Genomic DNA, 17,610 nt, shown 5'->3' with positions numbered 1-17,610 from the left:
CATCAGAGATAGTTATGGCAGTATGTTAGCCTCAATTCCTTGGCTGGCATTGTCCTTTCAGTGAGACAGTTATGGCATTATGTTAGCCTCAATTCCTTGGCATTGTCTTTTCAGTGATGAGACTGTTAGAAGGTTGGGTCAGCGCATCATCAATTTGAGTAAGAAAATGATTCAATTGCAAAAAAACATAAAAAAGGGAGGTTAGTAGTCCCATAGACAATTTTTAGTCTCGCAGACGTTAAAATATCATTCATTGATTCATATAGTTAAAATTATAATCATTAATTTTATTTTTTATTTTTAATTATGGAGATATTTGATCCTCTTATTTGTTTTATTTTTTTTAATTTAATTTAATTTTTGATTATTTCAAAATGTTTACCTTGACATTACAACATTATTGTCATACTAGGCCCAAAAACAAAAAAAGACCTAGCTATTTTTGAGATAAATATCAACATTTAATTTATATATTAAAATATTCCATAAAAATTAAATCCCATCCATCTAATAATTATTATTAATTAAATTAAGACTCTAAAAACTCTATTTTAATATCAAAATAATTACAATCAACCAACCAATAATAAAAATAAATAAATAAATAAAATAAAATAAAATAATTAAATTTTAATTGAAAACTAAATAATAATTTTAATACAACATTATATATCTTCTCCTTAATTTACTTAACACCCTTTTTCATTTCAAACCCCCCAACATTCCATTCAGGCTGGAGACAATATCGGTAATCATTTAGCCTCACGCCCTCAAAGGAATCATCTTCACAGATACAAAATATTTATATTTTCAAGTTATAAAAAAAATTCAACTCCTTCACAAACTCTAAAATTAATTATTTTAGAAAAAACCCAATGAAAATGATGGCCCCGCCACTCTTTTCAGACAACCGTTCACCGAACAGGTGGCTCAACCAAGATATTTTATGTGTTCGTGGAGGTTCAAAGCCTGCGGGGACAGCACAAGAAAATCCCAAAATGCAATGTGATGCAAGTCCTCTCGACAGTCACGAAGAAAATTCTGCTGCCGCAGGTTCAAATCCTACTAAAAACCTTGGAGATATAAAAGGACCTTAAAGCCCAGAGAAGTCAGGCCTGATTGTAGCTGTGGAGATAAAGCTATCCACGCATGTTTAAATCCATAGATTGCGGAGATAAAAACCCTAAAAACGGTTAGCCTTGTGATCTGTTCTAAATTTCTGTCTTCATATGAAATATAGGTTATGTCTAATGGGGTTCTATGGTGTAGTGGTTAGCACTCTGGACTTTGAATCCAGCGACCTGGGTTCGACTCCCGGTAGGACCTGTCACTCTTTGACCTTATATGAATGTATAGCACGTAATGAGCAACACATTCAAGTCTAATAGCCTGGACTTATTTATCTTTAAAATTTCCTTTCTTTGAATCCAGCCACCTGGGTTCGATTCCCGGTGGGACCTTCAGTTTGTGCATATGTAAATATCAAGCACTGATTGAGCAGGGTATCTTCTTTGAATCCAGCGACCTGACCTGGGTTCGACTCCCGGGAGGAGCTTTCACAAAAGACTGATTGAGCAGCATATCTTCTTTGAATCCAGCGACATGACCTGGGTTCGACTCCCGGTAGGAGCTTTCACAGTTTGTTACATATGTAAATGTATAGCACTGATTGAGCAGCCCATCAAGCTTAAAGCCTGGGATATTTATCTTTAAAACTTTTCTTTGAATCCAGCGACCTGGGTTCGATTTCCGGTGGGACCTTTGACAGTTTGTGCGTTTGTCAATATATATCACTGATCCAGCAGCTTATCTTCTTTGAATCCAGCGACCTGGGTTCGACTCACGGTAGGACCCATCAATCTTAAAGCCTCGATTATTTATCTTTAAAATTATTTTTTTAAAGCAACCTTCCTTATTTCAAGTTATAATCGATATGTTCTATTGTATCGAAGGGGATGTAGCTCATATGGTAGAGCGCTCGCTTCGCATGCGAGAGGCACGGGGTTCGATTCCCCGCATCTCCACGTTTATTAGACATTGTAGGCTTTCATATCTCTGTTTTATCTGTGCTGTTCCATTTCAAAGCATCATGATAGTGGTTTCATTTCAACGGAGAGAGCATGTGCTAATTAAAATATCAAATTGTCAAGAGTTTGATGCACGGGGTTCGATTCCCCGCATCTCCATGTTTACTAGACATTGTAGGCTTTCATATCTCTGTTTTATCTGTGCTGTTCCAGGGGTTCGATTCCCCGCATCTCCATGTTTACTAGACATTTTAGGCTTTCATATCTCTGTTTTATCTGTGCTGTTCTATTTCAAAGCATCATGATAGTGGTTTCATTTCAACGCAGATAGCATGTGCTAATTAAAATATCAAATTGTTCAGAGTTTTATTTTTTTATTTTGGAAAAATCTATCAAACTCAGTTTGTCAAACCAACAGTGAAGACAGCCATCTCAAACGTCTTTATTAACAATATTATTTAAATATCTATTTCCATTTAAAAATTATAATCTATTTTTCATAATTCAAATTATTTTTAATTATAACAATTTTTTTTAAGAAATAAAATTAAGTAATTAAAATCTCTATACAAATGACATCCACTATTATAAAAAGTTCAAAGATAATTATCGTTGATAAGAACAACTTATTTCAAGAGTTTGATCTCAATTTTCATTTAAAAATAATATCTAATAATATACTAAATATCTCTTTCAATTTAAAAACTATAATCTAATTTTTAATTATAATTATTTATTTTAAATAAAAAAAATTAAGTAATTAAAATCTTTATACAAATTACATCTAAGCTTATTTTTTCCGAAGAAAAAACAGTAACTTTTTATTAAAAAGATAATGAAAAGTTACATCTGCTTATGCAATGAAGCATACTATGAACTGCCACAAGGGCTCTACGCAGCGTTAGAAGACTAACGTGCAATAAGAAATAAGAAAAAGAGAAGAGGGAAGAGAGTATGAAAAGAAACAGAAAACTGAAGATAGTTCAAGTTTTCCGCCCCTTTTTCTTCTCGACCTTACGCCACTCGCCTTGGGTGGGTTCGGTCGGAACAATGATCAACTGTGTTTCTACATTCTGTAAACCAATTTCTTTGTCTGAATCTGAGGTATCTGAGTGGTGATGTCGCTTGGTGCCTCCTATACTGTGGTCCACGCTTGTCATCTGTGCCTTGTTGTCTGTTGTATTTCCTTTCTGTTTCTCCATTTCTTGAGATGCCTCGGTATTCTCTGCAGGGATCCCTTCCTCCTCTGCTTTTGATTCTTCGTCCTCTGAAGCTGGTGGCGAGAATTGCCATCCTTTCCTCTGCTTCCCTTTCTGCTTCTTTTTACTCTTGGCTTCTGGGCATGTGCTTTGTAAGTGTCCTGTCTGCCTGCAGAGTCTACATCTGAAGGCGGTATTTTCATAGTCTAGCACTTGCAACCAGTTTTGTTGTTTGTAGATCAACCTTATGTTGTCCGGCAGCCCTTTGCTTAAATCTACTTCCACACAGATACGTGCGTAAGTGTAGATCCTTTCATCAATCCTATCCAGATCTGTTTTGAGATATCTCCCAATACTGTTCCCAATGCCTTCCAGAACTCGTTCATTCCAAAAATGTAGAGGTAGATTATATAGTCTAACCCAGACCGGCATTTTGGTTACAGTCATTTTGTTTGGATCAAAATCTGGAAACCATGGGGTCATAAACAGCCCCGATGTTCCCCAAAACCAGGGTCCTGTACTAATAAAATTACATCCAAGCTTATAAAAGAGCAAATTATTAGGATTTGGTCGACATTTCGAATCAACTAATATGGTCCATCCTCAGTGTCGACTACATTAGTTGGTTCAAAAACCAAATCTTAATAAACCTATTTCCCTTAAAGGCGCATGGTGGTTTTCCCATGATTTTGTAGATTCGGTCAAAGGAATTGTGGCTACATTCTAATCTTGGGTTAGTGGATTGACGGTTTATGAATATTATGACATACATATTATTTTATAACATTGTAAAGATAATATATTAAAAGGAATCTCATTGGTTTCCCCGATTTTGGGTTTCCAAGATAAAATCTCAATGTTAATCTTTGTGTTTTCCATTGAATCATTTCTATTTTGTTGACAATATGTTTGTAGAAATTATCTGTGTAGCGCTAAAAGCTACATACATACTAGTTTTGTTAGGATGGTATTGATGATGAGGAAGATCAACATCAACCATGAATTTCGAAGATTTTCTTCTATATCAACTATTAGCATTGCCACCACCTAAAACATTGAAGGAAACAATGCTATAGGTACTCGAGTGTACATATACTATTAATTTTAATCATTCTAATCCCTTCCTCCCAAAATTGCAATTGCAATTTCATCAATTCAAAATTGCAATATACACATGACTTAGAACATCTGAATAAAACTAATTTGAAAAACATATTGATCAAATTGAAGGGTTTTTTGTTTATCAAATCTTGGTCAAGGCAATCACAAATGGGGTGATTTACTTAGCTAATATATAACCCCAATGGAATTTAGAAAGAGATTGTGGATTTTAAAGGACTAGGTCGGGTGATTGCTCATGACAGAATATAAGGGAAAGTAGAATGTTGAAAAGCATTACAAGGTTAGGTAGAATGCGTTAAAAAAAAATCAAGTTTGATCAACATTATAAATATATTTGTGAGCTTGGATAACATTGTAAAAAAAAAATTGGGTTCCTAAAAATATGTTAAGAAACGATAAATATATTTGCAAGTTAAATTAAGATAAGTATCTTTAAGTTTGAAATGAAAATATAAAGTTTATTGAATGTTAGAAATGGATATCACAAGCAAAGATTGTTTATTATTTAATGGGATTAGAATGATAAATATCTAAGTTGGATAAGGTGTGATCACATTTGAACACCTAATGACATCTCTCTAATATCTTAGGGTTGTTACTTCTCACATGGATTGAAGAAAGAGTGGGAATGGAAACCTTGGAGAGGGCAAATATTATGAAAAGACTCTAAATAAAAGTAGTGTAAGAATATTATTATAATTTATAAAAGACTCTAAATTAAAAAAGTAGTGTAAGGGCATCAAGAGGCATTACTAGCTTAAAATCTATAACTGACCCTACATCTATTCTATTAAATATAACATACCTATTAAGAATGGCATAGAAGGGATTAATAATGGAATGGAAGGGCTTACCATAGCTATTGAAATTAACAAAGCTGATAAATATTGGGTTAAAAAATGCAAGTTGGTGAAGGTGGAAGTCCCTCGTCACCTCTCCACTGATAGCTGGTACTTTCAGATTTGCAAGTTGGTGCCTACACTTTCAAATTTGCGTTAGAAGAGATGATGGGGACAAGGATATTCCAACAAATTTAATAGTTTCCTTTCAATGGCGCAAAACCAGAATTTATGTACCCCTCTACAGTCCTCACAGGTATGCATTCACTATTTCTAAATGTCGTATTCAGGTTTCGCTCGCTTTCTCTTGGTTGCTTGTTGGAGGCCATGATAATCCCTGTTAAAAACAAAGAAAATGTAGTAAACGAGCACTAAGTATACTTTACATAGGAGGCAACAAGAAGTTCAATTCGTTAATAAAACCCTAGCGTAATCATCTTTAAAAATACTCGATTTTGGCGGAAAATCTGCCGAAATTATTCAAAAAAAACCTTGATTAATGATTCTGGAAGAAATCAGGGGAAATTATTCAAAAAAAAAAAAAACCACCTCGAATAAGAAGTATTGGAAAATAATTAGTAGAATGTATGAGCTATTGTTCATAAGAAGGTGAATTGTCAGCAAATTAACTAGGTTATATCTCATCGCTGGTGGATATAACGTCACTACTCAGGTCAATAATATAACACAAGAATTTCAACTTTTGTCTTCCAAAAACAAGACTTTGTAGAGCATGGCTTTGAGTCTTGGCCTTGAAAAATGGCTCTATGACTTAAATTCGGAGAAATTTTCTTTGATTATGCGCCCAATTAATATCATTATTTCCGTGGTTAATCACTGAGCTGGCATTGGTAAGTCCAAAAATCACTGCTTTTCCTTGTGATTTCCAGTAAGAAACCACAACAGTTTATAAGCATCTTTAGTATGCAGGTATATGACAAAAGATTGATGCCTGCAATATATTTCAAAGACCAGTCTTTTTTCATGTAGCATTCTTTGACAACATAGTATATTGGTTAAAGCGAGATGTTTTTGGCAAGCGACATCTTAGTTATGAAAAGTGTTTTTCATCTTATCTTTGATGATTTGCTAAATTTTCCAATGTCTAGACCCTTAGTGATTTTTTGGAAATGTTGATGTTTTCAACAATGCATATTTGTACTTGCTATGTCTAGAAATTTCAATTGTCGTAGAAATATCATTTTCAACTTAATTCAACAAGACCCAAATGAAAGTTATCCAGTGTCAAATTGCATTCTATATATGGGCTATGTAATGAATACTGACATGTCCCAGAACAATGATAACCCAAAATTTATATAAAGGAATACTGATTATTACAGTATACCTGGCTCAGATGATATGTTGTCCATGTTAAAACAGAGGCCATGGTCTCATGGCCAATAAATAGCATTGATAATAGATCATCCCGAAGCTGGACACTCAAGACCTGCAATATAACAATCCTTAATTCAGCTACTATTCCCTGAAATAAAAGAAGGGGAAAAGGAAGAAGCTAAATTAAGTGCATAAACATATTAATATTGTATTCACTTTGGATGCTTTGTGCATTATTAGCTGTGGCTTGTGTTTAAAGCATGGTTGAAACTTGATTGAAATATGCATATTGTAGTTGGACCTAGGTTATGTTGTTGAAAATAATACTGAGAGGGGGGGTGAATCAGTATTATCAAATTCTTTTTCAACTTATATAAAGATTAGCAGATCTGACTAATGAAACTTGTGTATACTTTCTAGACTTATAATTTAATTTAATCTTCAGATGTTGATCATTAATCTGTGTGTTAGAACCATATAACAGTAAGCAGGAATAGAAAAGTAAAGCAGACAATCACACAAAAGAACACAAAATATAAGGTGGAAACCCAATGTGGGTGAAAACCATCTGCTGCAATATGTCTCTATCTTCTTTCAATTAGAAACTTTCTTATACAATGATTTTATATTGGTGCAGTCTTATACCAGCATGCAGGTTTCAACCTACAGAAGGCTACAACCTTTTCTCGTTCTCCAGACTCTTCTGGAAGGGAGCTACAACCCCCTTAGCTCTTGTACTAGCTAAGGTACTAGTATGTAGGTGCTGACCTATAGAAGACTTCTCTTTTCTTCCAGGGACCACGTTTCATAAATTTTCAAACTAGATCCATGAATATCAATCAAACATCAAATAGATCTGCAATCAACCAACTTCCTTGTACAAATACTGAATCAATAACTTCTCAGAACACAGTACCAGTAACCAGACACCAATTCAGAACCCTGAACACTGCAGTAATAGACAAAAGCAGCTAAAACATATTTCAAGAAAAAGTCTGCAACTTCACCAATAGAAACCTGCGTACGTTCGTAGTATTCAGTTCTTTGTCCTACGGGTATCCGCACCTCTGCTGTGTCGAACCTACAGGTATCCGCACCTCTGTTGTGTCGAACCTACAGGTATCCGCACCTGCGATTTGTCGAGACCGCGGGTATCCGTGCCTGCGCTCTGTCAAACTTGTGGGTATCTGCGCCTGCGCTGTGTCGAGCCTACGGTTATCCGCGCATGCGCTGTGTCACACCTGCGGGTATAGATAATTTATCAGACTTCAATTATACCCCAGATTATCAGATTTATAGATCTGATTATGCGTCAAAGAGATCTCGACCTATCAGTGGATCTGTCTTGTAATGCTCAGGTTTCTCCTTGATTCAGGTCCAGCTATAACTCACCAACTGATCACCAGTATTTCAGATCTTGCTCATCTCCAGATATTCAACACATTAGTTGCTCCAGCCAAATGATCTCCTTTCCTTTTTATAGTCTAGGCCTTACTCAAACCATGGTCCAAAACCATAGAGATCCAATACTAGGGACCCAAAACCTGGGTTCAATACTTTAGATGCAAACACCATGGACCAAAACCATAGGATCAAAAATGTCGGACTAAATACCATGGACCAACCATAAGATTTCCCACGTGCGCGCTTTTCTCTGCATGAAAGTGCGTGTATTTTACGTCCGCACTTTTTGTTCGGAGCACCTGCGTACATGTCCACAGCTTTTGTTCGGCGCACCTGCGTATGTCTGCGGCTTTGTGAACAGGAACCTGCGAGTATCTTATTTTCTACTGTTTTGAGAGCCTGAACTTGTAATCTGCTATTTGAGTGAGTTGCCATCACGGACAACACTTATGTCATCGAGCCAAACCTGTGTCATAATGCCAACATATGTTTGGTGGAATGGGGTAGATATTAAAAATTTCTTAGGTAAGAAGTTGCTTCTAGACAAAAAAAATGTGTATATTTATCTAATGTGTCTTTGATAGGTGTGTGAACAAGTATCCATCAAATTTCCTTGCTGATATGTATCTGTTGGATTTGCCAGTCAACAACCCACCATTGAAATAATAGATATAACAATGTAAACTTTGAAACGGGAACTGATATTGTTACCCGTTTTGTAGAGGTGGCAAAAAAATGACCCGATTTTCAAAAGTGTTGATGCAGAATACACATGTTTTTTTAAGAACATGGTTTTTGGAACTTTAATTTTTTTCATGTGCATTAAGTTTTAGAATGGTAGTGAATGGTAGTGATTTTCATCCTGATTTTAAAAAGTGAGTATTCTGCATCACACCCTTTTTTTAAAAGACCTATTTTTTGACTTTAAACTTTCTAGTGTGTGAAATGTAAAAAATTATTTTCTAAATTTGATAGTTTTTGAAGTCGTCATTGTATTCATATTTTCTTGTTCTCTATCTTATTTATTTTTTTTTTTAGTGGAGTTTTTATTGTTTTGCGTTTTTAAATTAGAAAGTCGATAGTTTGAATTTTAGATAATCTACATATTTAGACATCCTTAATTAATTTTTCAATCCACATGAAATAATTGTTTCTAAAAAACAACATTTTTTAACAATGGACATAAAAAATAACCATTTTTAACATAAATATAACAAAAAAACTAAACGTTTTGATAATTTTTTGCTAGAATTAACATGTCAAAATCACAATTTTTATACAAAAATATTAACTAAAAATGGTCAAATAATAGTTTTTTTTATGAATTTCATGTCAAAAAGATAATAATAACTACTTTTTTTTCAAAAAAAAATGATTAACTTAAAAATCAATGCAAAAATCACATATTACCAATATTGAACGTATAACAACCCTAATTGAGTGTTTATTCTTCTCATAAAATGTCAAAGTCAAAACATTGCAAAGCTTGAGTTACAAGCATAACTTAAATTTAATCAAGAATGTCACGTAATCCAAACTCTTCGTCCTCTAGAGTTTCATCATTGTCCTCTTCCACAATATTTTCTGTTTCATTTTGCTCATTTTCCTCTTCTAATGGGTCTTTCATGTCTGCAAATCCCCCAATATGTGTCTTTCCATACATTCCATGTAATGGTGGTTGGGGTTCCTTTGCCTTTTTTGCCACACGTGATTCACTAAAGTCCCCTTTCTTCAACCCAATTTCTTGCATTGCATCTGGAAGAAATTGAAGAGCATTAATTCTTTGCTAAATGAAATTGCATTGTAATGGATCTTTCTCAATTGCAATGCAATTTCTTCCTTTTTGAAGGCAGCATGCTAGTGTTGTACCTAATTATCAAGCACAAAAAAATAATGAAGTAAATTAGTACAATGACATATTAATTAAAAAAAGAACATATTGAAATTCAATTCCATGTGGCAAAACGTACCTGAGCCAGAAAATAAATCCAGAACCCAATCTCCTTCATTTGAACATATGTCTATAAGATAGTTAATCAATAATTGTGGTTTCTAATAAATGTTAACTATCTCTCCTTTCATTTCTTTGTCTTCATATGTTAGTTTTCTCACAACAGCATCATAAGTCAGTATTTGGCTATGACTCTTTTTGTCCACCCGATTAAAAATCATAGACATATGGCTATCATCTTTTGCCCAACTATCAATATGAATGAACTCACAGTCATTTATAAATTGTTGATCTTCATTGTCAAGAAGATTTGACTTTTGCCTGTAACATAAAATAGTAAAAGTTCAATTAACTTGTACATAAATTATTTTTTCAACATTAATCAAATATACCTTTAAACATCTTACCATGTAAGCTGCATCCTTGAATTTGTTTTCCCCTTGAAGCTTGACAATAACATTGCCAATTGTGTGTCTGAATGAAATGTCACAAATCTCCATAATGGTGATGACGTCACTTCCTTAAATCCCGCCACCACTTTATTAAAAGCTTGATAAGTATAAGGGTCAATATCATAGCAAATGTTTGGAATATTGAAACCATGGGGAATATCTGCAATAACTAGGGCATAATCCATTTTTGGTACGAGTTTCGCAATGTCTTCACAGTCACCTTGTATTACTTGATATTGAATAGTGTCTAGCCCATTCCAAATGAAATGATTAAGAGTTGGATCAAGTTCAACATTCTTAATACGTTGCTTTCTCAGTCTTTCAATCTTTATTTTTTCAATAAAAGTCTTGAAACTGTCTGGTGCTCCATTATCTTCTTTCTTCATCTTTTACCAAACAAACAAATGTATGTGTAAGTTTTAAATTAAAAATAGTACACAGATGATTAAAACTGAATGTATAAATCAAGTTACATTTTTAAATGCAAGATAAAAAGATTTCAATGTTGATGTAGAACTTGAATCTGGATAGTTGCGTACAACATCATCCCAACTATCTTCATTCAACAATTTAACCATTTGTTCCTGAATTTTCATATAAACTTTGTGACTGCATAGATAAAGTAAGAAAAAGTTAATATACTGATATGTATAACAAATACTACCAATAACAACATGTTTTAGTTAAAAGATAACTATAATCCTGGAAATAAGTAAAAATAATTCAGCAAACTTACTTTTGAAATTCTTCAGACATTTCTTCCAATGATAATTCCCCCGACTTCACACGAGATAATATTGTTTTGACAATTTTTTCATCTTTCACTCCTTGCATCGCCCTCCAAGGCGTGATGGTCATATCGTCTAGAAGTTGCTTCAGTTCAGGCGCTGATTTATTGTTGCTACATATCAATGGCTTAGACTTTCTGACCCTCTGGTTTTTAATGCGAATGTCTTCCCACATGCTAAAAATGTCATCAATCAAATTCCAAATATCTCCAGTTCTAAATGCCAATTGGAAAATGTTATCAACACCTCTGAATAAATCGCTAGATCTGTTGTCTTTTCCATTTTTTGAATTGCCTTTATCTTCAATTTGATAGCCTATTTCCATACAACATTCCTTTCGGAAATCTATAGTAATATTGATCTTATCCCCACCACATTTTTCTAGGAATTCACTATGAATAAATCTAACCTTTTGGATCAAAGTCATAGACATCCTATATTCATTATCTGAATTATGATCCCATGCCACTAACTTTGCTTCTGTTTCATTTAAACCAGCATAAATGATACATTTCATCGTTTCAAAACGTGGGTTATTAGGATATTCCTCCATCAATTGTCTTTGAGCTTCAACAGAATGGTTCCCCCCAAGCACATAATAATTGTATTCAAAACATTTTGACTTATCAAATGCTTCTTTGTTGGGAACTTGAAGTGGATCAACAAGAAGCACATAACTAACCACATGAGCATATGGATTGTACCTCATCAATGTCTTCAAGTTGTGAACATGCAGATGATGTGGCTTTCTGACTTGATATTGGCATTGTCCTTCACTTGCCTTATAGGTTTGTGTGACATTTAACTGAAATGTACGACCACCATCAACTAAGTTTCTCTTTGTCAAATTCTGTCGAATGGCATTTTGTTTTGTTTTGATAATGCCATCACCTAAATCAGCTCCTGGTGTAATGATTTCTCTGCTTTCTTTTGAAGTTTCACTAGGTTCTTGACTGCTGGTAATGACTACTTCAAGATCTTCAACTCTACTTTTTTTCGTCTTAACATTCTCAAGAGATCTATTCTTGGGCATTGTTACTTTTGGTCTTTTACGACCTTCCACAATTTCAATGTCATCTTCAGTAATGGCAACATATGCTTCATTGTCAATTTCAACTTCATCGTCCTCAAAAGTAACTTGTTTACCCTTGCTAGATTTATCCACCAGAGGCCTTTTTTTCTGATTCTTTGGATGTAGTTTTGTAGCATCATCAATTACTACATTTTCCATGTTTTGCATATCTTCTTCTGACACTGAGTAAAAATGGCTGACAACTTTCATGATATCATGCTCTATGTAATGAATTCCTCCCAACATAATTGAACAGCTTTCAACAAAATTCTGCCAAACAAAATATCATATGTTAATATAATAAAAGTTAAAAAATATAGCGAGACATTTTCAAAACGCAAAATAAAAATACAAATAACAATATTTACCGTGTTTTGTGTCATTTCATTTACGATTTGTTTACACAACTTTGTAGATACCTCTCTCCTGTCATATAATGAATATGATAGTCGGTATTTAATCCTTTCATGTGACTTGGCAACTTTTGTAAGTACGTAAACAACTTCAGTGTTTGGTACCGAACACATATCTATGACTTTTCCCATCACCTCCAAATTTTCATTATTATTGCGTGTATCAATGTATAGATATATATTCACAGTTGTGCTCTCTCTTTCTTTCACATACCAGGCTCTTGATGGAAATTTCACCTCTTTTGAACTTTTCCAATCTGAGATTAGCTTCTTATCACTTAAAGCAGTTGACATATTTGTAGGTATGAGCTCAGGTAGAGTTCGTTCACCAACGTTTTTTGAAGATACACCTTTAAGACTCCTTGCTCCAGAAAGATTCACAGAAATTTTCCTTGATGCCATTTTCCTAAAAAAAAAACACATAAATTAGTAAATAAAAAAACATATTAACTTAAATTAACAACAAAAATATACCATAAATTTTTTATTTGTATAATCAAAATTGCCCTCCCCCTCCCCCGACCCCCCCCCAGCCCACCCCTAGGCGCCCCGCCCCCCTCCCCCTCCGGCCCCCCGGGCCGCCCCCTCCCACCCCCCACCTCCACCCCCTTCCCCTCCCTCCCCCGGCCGAGCCGCCCCAACCCCCCCCCCCCGGGCCGCCCCACCCCCCTCCCCCTCCCTCCCCCGGCCGGGCCGGCCCCTCCACCCCCCGGCCCGCCGCCCGGGCCGCCCCACCCCCCTCCCCCTCCCTCCCCCGGCCGGGCCGGCCCCTCCACCCCCCGGCCCGCCGCCCGGGCCGCCCCACCCCCCGCACGGGCCGCCCCCGCCCACCTCCCCACGGCCACGGCCCCCCGCCCGGGCCGCCCCTCCCCCCTCCCCCTCCCCCTCCCTCCCCCACCCGGCCACCCCCGCCCGGGCCACCCCACCGCCCTCCCCCTCCCCTTCCCTTCCCCGCCTGGGCCGCCCCTCCCCCCCCTCCCTCCCCCCCCGCCCGGGCCGCCCCACCCGCCACCCCCTCCCCCTCCCCCTCCCTCTCCCTCCCCCACCCGACCACCCCCGCCCGGGCCGCCCCCTCCCCCCCGGCCCCCCCCGCCCGGCCTGCCCCACCCCCCTCCCCCCCCCCCTCCCTCCCCCGCCCGGCCACCCCCGCCCGGGCCGCCCCCTCCCCCCCCGGCCCCCCCCCCCCCCCCCCGCCCCCCCCCCCCCCCCGCCCGGGCCGCCCCACCCCCCTCCCCCTCCCTCCCCCACCCGGCCACCCCGCCCGGGCGGCTCCACCCCTCCCGCGCCCCCTCCCCGGCCCCACCGCCCACCCCGCCCGCCCCTCCCCCTCCCCCCCCCCCTCCCCGGCCCCACCGCCCACCCCGCCCGCCCCCTCTGCCCGCACAGGGCCACCCCCGGGCCGCTCCACCCCTCGGGCGGGGCGGGCGGCCCGGGGGTGGCGCTGCGCAGGCGCGCCGTCGCGCAGCGCCACCCCCGGGCCGCCTGCCCCTCGGGAGGGGCAGAGCGGCCCGGGGGTGGCGCTGCGCAGGCAGCGCACCCGCGCAGCGCCACCCCTGGGCCGCCCCGCCCCGCTCGAGGGGCGGAGCGCCGATTCCCGGAATCGACGCTCCGCCCCTCGGGTGGGGCGGGGTGGCCCGAGGGTGGCCCTGTGCGGGCGGAGGGGGCGGGCGGGGTGGGCGGCGGGGCCGGGGAGGGGGCGGGGAGGGGGAGGGGCGGGTGGGCTGGGCGGCGGGGCCGGGGAGGGGGCGCGGGAGGGGGAGGGGCGGGAGGGGTGGCGTGGCCTGGGCCGGGGTGGCCGGGCGGGGGAGGGAGGGGGAGGGGGGCGGGGCGGCCCGGGCGGGGGTGGCCGGGCGGGGGAGGGAGGGGGAGGGGGGCGGGGCGGCCCGGGCGGGGGGGGGAGGGGGCGGCCCGGGCGGGGGAGGGGGGCGGGGGGGGAGGAGGCGGCCCGGGCGGGGGTGGCCGGACGGGGGAGGGAGGGGGAGGGGCAGGCGGGTGGGGCGGCTCGGGCGGGGGGGGCGGGGGTGGCCGGGCGGGGGAGGGAGGGGAGGGGGAGGGGGGTGGGGCGGCCTGGGGGGGGGTGGCCGGGCGGGGGAGGGAGGGGGAGGGGGAGGCGGGTGGGGCGGCCCGGGCAGGGGGGGGCCGGGGGCGGCCCGGGTGGGGGTGGCCGGGCTGGGGAGGGAGGGGGAGGGGGATGGGGCGGCCCGGGCGGGGGAGGGCCGGGGGGGGATGGAGGGGGAGGGGGAGGGGGGTGGGGCGGCCCGGCCGTGGGTGGGGGCTGGGGCGGCCCGGTGGGCCGGGGCGGGGGTGGGCGCCGGGTGGGCCGTGCGCCAGGTGGAGGATGGGTGGGCAGGGGTGCCGGGGAGGGGCGGGGGGCGGGCGGGGTTGGGCCGTGCGCCGGGTGGGGGCGGGGGTGCCGAGGAGGGGGAGGGGCGGGCGGGGTTGGGTCGTGCGCCGGGTGGAGGCGGGGTAGGCGGGGGTGCCGGGGAGGGAGGAGGGGCGGGTGGGATGGGCAGGGGGGCCGGGTGCCGGGTGGGCCCGGGGTGGGATGTGGGATGGGCAGGGGGGCCGGGGTGGGTGCGGGTGCCGGGTGGGCCCGGGGTGGGGTGGGGTTGGAAAATTTTTTAATTTAAAAAAAAATATGGGGGGGGGAGGGAGTTAGGGGGGCAGGGGTTGGAGAAGGGGGGAGGTGTGGCGGGCGGGGTGGGGTAAATAGCAAGATTAGGCTAGACAGTTACCGATTCACCATGTGGTATAAAAAAAAAAAAAATTGGCTTGGAAAATTTTTTAATTTAAAAAAAAAATATTTTTCATTAAAGTAATTTAATATGAAAATTTTGAAAAAATAATTGTACTTACCTTTCATTTGCGACAATTCTTCGTTGTATATATTGTTGATAGCAATATCGCTGCTCCACAAATTCACGAGTCTTTCAAGTGACTTCAGAAAACCTAGATGTGAGGCGAGTAATAGTGATAGCGAAATTTATTATATAAGTGAAATTACGAAGATGTTTTTCCATACGATTAATGTGGGATAGTTTGTTTTACATTATTATAGAGAGAATATTGTAGAGTTGTTTTACAACGGATTGAATGTGGGATTAATTTGTTTGAGAATATATTATAAAAATTAGAAAAAAATAATTGTTAAGTAAATATTATATACTTTAACTATTAGAATAATTAATGTACAAGTTGTGATTTACAATTTGAATTTTAGTGATTTATTTCATAAAAATAAATTAGTTTACGTTTTTCAATCAATTGTAGAATAAAATAATAAAGGTAAATAAATCTAACAAACTTTTGGAGGGAAATATTTTCGCGAAAATTTTTGGAGGGAATAACTTTGGAGGGAATATTTCATTCTTTAAGCTATATAATATTCTTAGGAGACTCCATTTGTATCATTCAACATTTTCTATTTGAAAGTGATGGATTGCTCTGATGGTGAAGTTTCGGTTTATACACCATCAACATCTTCATCGCGTAACAACTCTATTCATATTGATGAATATAGCGGGAATTCTTCCACTATGAATAGAAAGTCAATTCTTCCACTTAGCCCCGATTCTAAAGACTACGAGAGCAACACTGATGAAAGAGGGGATGGAGAATTTCAAATTAATAAAGAGTCACAGATTCCACTTAGTCCAAATTCTAAGGACTATGAAAGCAGCGGTGATGAGGAGCATGATGGTGAAGTTCAAAAGAATGGGGTGTCACAATGTCCACTTAGTCCTAATTCTGAGGACTATGAGAGTAGCAGTTTTGAAGAATGTGATGGTGAAGTTCAAAAGAATGGAGGGTCACGATGTCCACTTAGTCCTAATTCTGAAGACTATGAGAGCAGCAGTTTTGACGTGCATGATGGCAAATTTCAAAATAATGGAGTGTCAAAGTGTCCACTTAGTCCTAATTCTAAGGACTATGAGAGCAGCAGTGATGATGAATGTGATAATGAATTTCAAAAAAATGGAGTGTCAAAGTGTCCACTTAGTCCTAATTCTAAGAACTATGAGAGCAGCAGTGATGAAGAGCATGATGATGAATTTCAAAAGTATGGAGTGTCACAGTGTCCAGTTAGTCCTGATTCTAAGGACTATGAGAGCAGCGGTGATGAAGCGCGGGATGATGATTTTCAAAAGATTGGAGTATCACAATGTCCTCTTAGTCCTAATTCTAAGGACTATGAGAGCAGCGGTGATGAAGCGCGGGATGATGATTTTCAAAAGATTGGAGTATCACAATGTCCTCTTAGTCCTGATTCTAAGGACTATGAGAGCAGCGGTGATGAAGCGCGGGATGATGATTTTCAAAAGATTGGAGTATCACAATGTCCTCTTAGTCCTGATTCTAAGGACTATGAGAGCAGCGGTGATGAAGCGCGGGATGATGATTTTCAAAAGATTGGAGTATCACAATGTCCTCTTAGTCCTAATTCTAAGGACTATGAGAGCAGCGGTGATGAAGCGCGGGACGATGATTTTCAAAAGATTGGAGTATCACAATGTCCTCTTAGTCCTAATTCTAAGGACTATGAGAGCAGTGGTGATGAAGCATGGGACGATGATTTTCAAAAGATTGGAGTATCACAATGTCCTCTTAGTCCTGATTCTAAGGACTATGAGAGCAGCGGTGATGAAGCGTGGGATGATGATTTTCAAAACATTGGAGTATCACAATGTCCTCTTAGTCCTGATTCTAAGGACTATGAGAGCAACAGTGATGAAGAACAGGATGATGCAGTTAGTCCTAATTCTAATCAGTATAAAGGTAGCAGTGACAAAGGATAGGATGTAGCATCTTCAATAAGTAAACAACCGTATTTTCAACATAGTCCTAATTCTATGGACTATGAGAGTAGCACTGACAATGTACATGAGGAAGAATATCCATTAAACATCGAGTCAGATTTTCCATTTAGTCTGAATTCTAAGGACTATGATAGTAGCACTGAAGAAGGGGAAGATGAAGGGTATCCTCTCAGTCAAAATTTGAAAAT

General features: G+C 40.6%; 2 non-coding genes across 2 annotated transcripts; both read left to right on the top strand.

The window, feature by feature from the left end:
• Positions 1–1,254: 1,254 nt before the first annotated feature.
• On the top strand, positions 1,255–1,326 carry TRNAQ-UUG (transfer RNA glutamine (anticodon UUG)). Its single transcript has one exon. It is a non-coding gene; the product is annotated as a tRNA-Gln (tRNA).
• Positions 1,327–1,951: 625 nt separating this feature from the next.
• Positions 1,952–2,024, top strand: TRNAA-CGC (transfer RNA alanine (anticodon CGC)). The gene has a single exon. It is a non-coding gene; the product is annotated as a tRNA-Ala (tRNA).
• Positions 2,025–17,610: the final 15,586 nt, after the last annotated feature.

The sequence above is a fragment of the Pinus tabuliformis genome, chromosome 5_1 (assembly GCF_031772625.1).
Source record: "Pinus tabuliformis cultivar Carrire ecotype Pingquan chromosome 5_1, CPIR1, whole genome shotgun sequence".
NCBI classification, from domain to species: domain Eukaryota; kingdom Viridiplantae; phylum Streptophyta; class Pinopsida; order Pinales; family Pinaceae; genus Pinus; species Pinus tabuliformis.
Note: the sequence above shows the minus strand (reverse complement) of the source record. Positions and strands in the feature narration are given on the sequence as shown.